The following is a 6,000-nucleotide window of genomic DNA, read 5'->3' as shown; positions in this document are numbered from 1 at the left end:
TTAAAAACAATTTTATACAATATTATACCATAAATATTATATTTAAAAGATTTGCCAACAAAAACACACATACAAATATTTGACAATTGTAAAAAAAAAATTAAATTTGTATTTAAAAATGTTGAGAAATCAACCGACATACACCCATATTACGGATACTGACCTGAATATAAGGCAAAACGATCCATATTTTTCAAAATAAATAAATGAATGAATGAAAATGAGCAAAAAAAATTAAATTAATAAGCATTTTGATGCTTCATTAATTACCATCATCTTAAAATTGTGATACTGTTTTATGTTGTTTGCTAACTTGACCAAAAGACAAGCCTATCAATTATCGTAACATTCACACTCTTATTTTTATAAACTGAACAACACAAATGGACTGCTTATGTGAATTACAACAACGTGACATTGGTTATTTTTATATGTGACCATATTTACCTGCTCAGATTTCACAACTTCTTGTCATTACTTTTACAGAGCACATTACTAATATGCACTCTGCCACACAAAAAGCAGAGACAGTGTATTTTCTCTTGAATTTCATAACTTTTTTGTGTCTTATATTATATTTGTCTTTTTATTTTGTAACCCTTCCCCGGAAGTTGTGGGGTATCATTATGGCTGACTTTATGGCTCACTAAGTGGTGCTGTTCTGACAGGGAAGGAGTCAAATCTCCTCAGTCAGACGCCGGTGACTCCTCCGCTCGGGTACCGAGTTTAGACAGCAGACACCGCGGGAACTTGTGCCTTACACACCGGGAGGTAAGGTCAGCGAGTTTGAGTACTCTCCCCCACTCTCTAATGGACACTAAATCTGCTCATATATGACTAAGGTACGACTTTAGAGGCTAATTTCGCAGTATTTATTTCTGCCTACAGTACATTGCTGTCGTTTATTTTGCTATGATGCATTAGCGTGAAATAAGCTAGCTTGCACTTTTAAGCAAATCATAGTAGGGAATTGGAATCACTTCTGTGTGTGTGTAAGTGTGTGTGTGTGTGTGTGTGTGGGTGCGTGTGTGTTTGTGTGGGTGCGTGTGTGTGCGTGTGTGTGTGTGTGTGTGTGTGTGTGTGTGTGTGTGTGTGTGTGTGTGTGTGTGTGTGTGTGTGCGCGCGCGTGCGTGTGTTTAAAAGACCAGTGATGTGGCCAACAGCTGACATTTGGTACACATGTGACGCTTTGGGAGTAACTTCTCCCAAAAGCAGAGTTGATTATAATAATTCCTATTTTATTAACCTAAACTTGTGCAGCCAGCACATGCCATGAAATGATGTAGGCCTAATGTGTATTTTTTTTTTTTTTTTTTAGTTGAATAAGAATTTGTTATATTTACTTGTGTACACAACAATGTCAGATGAGCAGGTTTTTGGTCTGCTAATCAAATCATTGAGTTTTTTTTTCCTCCGGGTGAATGAGATGCTTGAGTTTAAATCGGGTGTTCCAGACTTTTTCCATCAAGGGTCGCATACATTTGAAAAAAAATCAACTGCAGGAGACCTCTTTGATATTTGTTTTTAATCATTTTTTAAATTTTGTTTAGAGATGTCCGATAATGGCTTTTTTGCCGATATTCCGATATTGTCCAACTCTTAATTACTGATTTCGATATCAAACGATACCGATATATACAGTCGTGGAATTAATACATTATTATGCCTAATTTTGTTGTGTTGCCCAGCTGGATGCATTAAAACAATGTAACAAGGTTTTCCAAAATAAATCAACTCAAATTATGGAAAAAAATGCCAACATGGCACTGCCATATTTATTATTGAAGTCACAAAGTGCATTATTTTTGTTAACATGCCTCAAAACAGCAGCTTGAAATGTGGGACATGCTCTCCCTGAGAAAGCATGAGGAGGTGGAGGTGGGCGGGGTTGAGGGGGGGGGGGGGGTTAGGGGGTACCGGGGGGTGTACATTGTAGCGTCCCGGAAGAGTTAGTGCTGCAAGGGGTTCTGGGTATTTCTTCTGTTGTGTTTATGTTGTGCTACGGTGCGGATGTTCTCCCGAAATGTGTTTGTCATTCTTGTTTGGTGTGGGTTCACAGTGTGGCGCATATTTGTAACAGTGTTAAAGTTGTTTATACGGTCACCCTCAATGTAGGGCTGGGCGATATGTCGATATACTCAATATATCGCGGGTTTGTCTCTGCGATATAGAAAATGACTATATCGTGATATTCGAGTATACGTTCTCACGCAGTTGCTTTTAGCTACGGGGCATTAAACTGCATGCGTTTTTCACTCTTTCCTGTCTCTCCTTCTCACAGAGACTTAAACCAAGCGCACCTTCTTACATACTGTCACATACTGTCACGTGAGCAACGTCATACGCTCCCGCGGAGCAACATGGTAACGTTAGCTGTGATGCTAACAGCTAACAGTGTGGTTTGAGTGGTCATACGAGAGAAAGAACGTGCGACTCTGGTAACAAATGGAGGAATAATGAATTCCCAAGAAAAACATCACAGGGTCCATCGTCTGGCGGTGGTTTGGCTTCAAGCGGGAATATGTCTTTATCAATCAATCAATCAATGTTTATTTATATAGCCCTAAATCACAAGTGTCTCAAAGGGCTGTACATGTCAACATGTCCGTTCGGTGCCACACCAGCTAAATGCCGAAGCAACTATTTCTACATCAACACCGTAGGACATATACTATTTGATATGCAGCTCATTTTTATGTGACACTTATTGAAATATCGTGTGTGTCATCATGCACAAAAGTGCACTTATAGTTTGTTTTAAAATGTCTCTGACAATCTTGCACTTTCTGTTTTGGAAATGACATGAATGTTTGTGCCACTGCTTAATAACTGTTTAATAAATACAGTTTTGCTCAATTGACTTAGTTGTGATTTCCCTCTCTGCATGAAAGTTTAAAATGAGCATATATTAATGCAGTATAAACAAGAATGTTTTAATGTAGACACATAGAATCATCATACTGCTGTGATTATATGTATCAAGTGTTCATTCAAGGCTAAGGCAAAATATCGAGATATATATCGTATATCGCGATATGGCCTAAAAATATTGAGATATTAAAAAAAGACCATATCGCCCAGCCCTACCTCAGTGTGACCTGTATGGCTGTTGACCAAGTATGGATTGCATTCACTTGTGTGTGTGACAAGCCGTAGATATATTATGTGATTGGGCCGGCACGCAAAGGCAGTGCCTTTAAGGCACGCCCCCAATATTGTTGTCTGGGTGGAAATCGGGAGAAATTCGGGAGAATGAGTGCCCCGGGTGATTTTCGGGAGGGGCACTGAAATTCGGGAGTCTCTCGAGAAAATCGGGAGGGTTGGCAAGTATGACTGGGAGACGCAACTGCTCTGTACTTCTCCCTACGTCCGTGTACCACTCCGTACAGCGGCGTTTTAAAAAGTTATACATTTTACTTTTTGAAACCGATACAGATAATTTCTGATATTACATTTTAAAGCATTTATCGGCCGATGATATCGGCAGTCCGATATAATTGGACAACTCTAGTTACTAGTATTATTATATCAGCTTCTGCTTTTTTCCCCCTCAAAATTTCATATAAGACGGTGGACCCATAGCATCCAGGTGACTGTAATTTCACCAGCAAGTTATACTATCTGTCATTAATTTCCCATAATGTCAATTCATTTTTGAGTACCTGGTAGATAAATAACTGTACTTGTAACGCCCCCTTTCCGTCGCCAGATTTTATATGCCGCCCCCTCTTGGTGTGATGTCATCTACAAAACTGGAGCGCATTTTCCAGCATAGATAGTGTGGATAAAGGCATATACAGTTGAACCTTGATTCACAAACTTAATTGGTTCTTGAACATGGTTCGTAAATCGATAAGTTTGTAGAGTGAAGCAGAGTTCCCCATAAAAATCAATGAACACACGAATAATTGGTTCTAGCCTTGACAAAAGTACCTGTTTAAGTAAACAATTGCAAACTTTGAAAACACTATAATGTGTGTGTGTAATATATGTATATACTGCATATATCAAACCAATATAACAAGGGGCTAATGTTCAACAATCCCCTTTTTATCCAAAAAACATCCCAGCAAGCTTAATTGTCAACACGCACACACACATTCCCACAAAAGTCTCGTTGGTGCACTCAAAAACCTTAACCACCATGTTGCTACAATAAAAAACAAAAAAAGTTAAATAATTTTAACCTGGATTGACTAATATGTGTCGCATTGTTGAACACTGAGAGTTTCGGCCTGATAAACGGTCAGTGGCTTCATGTAATGCTTCTAAAAGTTTTTAACGATATCCTCCTGTCAACTGATTCTGATAAATATGTTGTCCTGGTGCTTTTAGATCTGTCTGCTGCGTTCGACACCGTCGACCACGCCACCTTAATCACTCGTCTTGAGAACTGTGTGGGCATTAAGGGCGCCGCCCTCAACTGGTTCCGGTCGTACCTAACCGACAGGAGTTTTTGTGTAAAAATAGACAGTTTTATGTCTTCCACAGCTCCTTTACCACATGGTGTTCCCCAGGGCTCAATCCTTGCCCCAATCTTATTTGCGCTTTACCTTCTCCCCCCTGGTTCTATTTTTAGGAAGTACGATATTGCATTTCATTTTTATGCCGATGATTGCCAGATTTATTTTCCCATGGCACAAAATAACACGGTTCAACGTCTTATTGGCCTAGTGGTTAGAGTGTCCGCCCTGAGATCGGTAGGTTGTGAGTTCAAACCCCGGCCGAGTCATACCAAAGACTATAAAAAAATGGGACCCATTACCTCCCTGCTTGGCACTCAGCATCAAGGGTTGGAATTGGGGGTTAAATCACCAAAAATGATTCCCGGGTGCGGCACCGCTGCTGCCCACTGCTCCCCTCACCTCCCAGGGGGTGAACAAGGGGATGGTTCAAATGCAGAGGACAAATTTCACCACACCTAGTGTGTGTGTGACAATCATTGGTACCTTAACTTAACTTATTGACTGCCTGCACGACATCAAAGCCTGGTTTTCAGCTAACTTCCTGAGCCTAAATGAAGACAAAACAGAAGTTATGTTGTTCGGTCCAAGTCGCTCTCCCTCCCCCAACGTTGACCTCGGCACTCTGACCCCGTATCTCAGCGACTGTGTCACAAACCTGGGGGTAAAGTTCGACTCAGATTTTAAATTCGAAAACCAAATCAGCAGCGTCGTTTAAAAAAGCTTTTATCAATTACGCCAAATAGCGAAAGTGAAACCGCTTCTATCAGGACATGATCTCGAGAAATTAATCCACGCCTTTATCTCGACTCGTCTTGACTACTGCAATGCCCTGTATGTAGGCATTAGCCAGGCCTCCCTCGCCCGCCTGCAGCTCGTGCAGAACTCTGCTGCTCGTCTGCTAACACAGACCCGCAGACGTGAGCACATCACCCCTATATTAGCGTCCCTTCACTGGCTCCCTGTGCGTTACCGAATCAATTTTAAACTCCTTTTATTTGTTTTTAAATGTCTAAACAATCTCGCGCCAACATATCTCTCCGACCTCCTTCAGCCTTACTGCCCCACCCGATCCTTAAGATCAGCCGATCAGCTGCTACTGACGGTCCCTGACACAAGGCTGAAGCTTAGAGGTGACAGAGCTTTCGCCGCTGCTGCTCCCAAGCTCTGGAACGACCTACCTCTTAGTGTTAGACAAGCCTCCTCTCTTCCTGTTTTTAAATCTCTCTTAAAAACATACTTTTATTCCATGGCTTTCAACACTGAGTGATATCCATCCTGCAATGGCGCCCCATAATACACCTGCTGTGAACCTGTTTTTATGTTTTTATGTTTTATTTATTCTATTTATTTATTTATTATCGTGTTCTGTTTGTGTTGTGTTGTGTTTGCTCGGTTCTCGTATTATCTTTTAACCTGCCCGATGTACAGCACTTTGGCTACCCCTGTGGTAAGTTTTAAATGTGCTTTATAAATAAAGTTGATTTGATTTGATGTAATCACCGCTAGCGTTAGCACAAACTAGCAGTGTGAGACG

General features: G+C 40.8%; 1 protein-coding gene across 1 annotated transcript in view; it reads left to right on the top strand.

Moving 5' to 3' along the window:
* Positions 1-658: 658 nt before the first annotated feature.
* adamts10 (ADAM metallopeptidase with thrombospondin type 1 motif, 10) overlaps positions 659-6,000 on the top strand; it is a 127,132-nt gene continuing 121,790 nt past the window's right edge. The window contains exon 1 of the mRNA XM_062028363.1: positions 659-771. The gene's annotated coding sequence lies outside the window, so the exon portion shown is untranslated. The remainder of the gene's footprint in view (positions 772-6,000) is intronic.

This window comes from Entelurus aequoreus, linkage group LG19, assembly GCF_033978785.1.
Source record: "Entelurus aequoreus isolate RoL-2023_Sb linkage group LG19, RoL_Eaeq_v1.1, whole genome shotgun sequence".
NCBI lineage: Eukaryota > Metazoa > Chordata > Actinopteri > Syngnathiformes > Syngnathidae > Entelurus > Entelurus aequoreus.
Note: the sequence above shows the minus strand (reverse complement) of the source record. Positions and strands in the feature narration are given on the sequence as shown.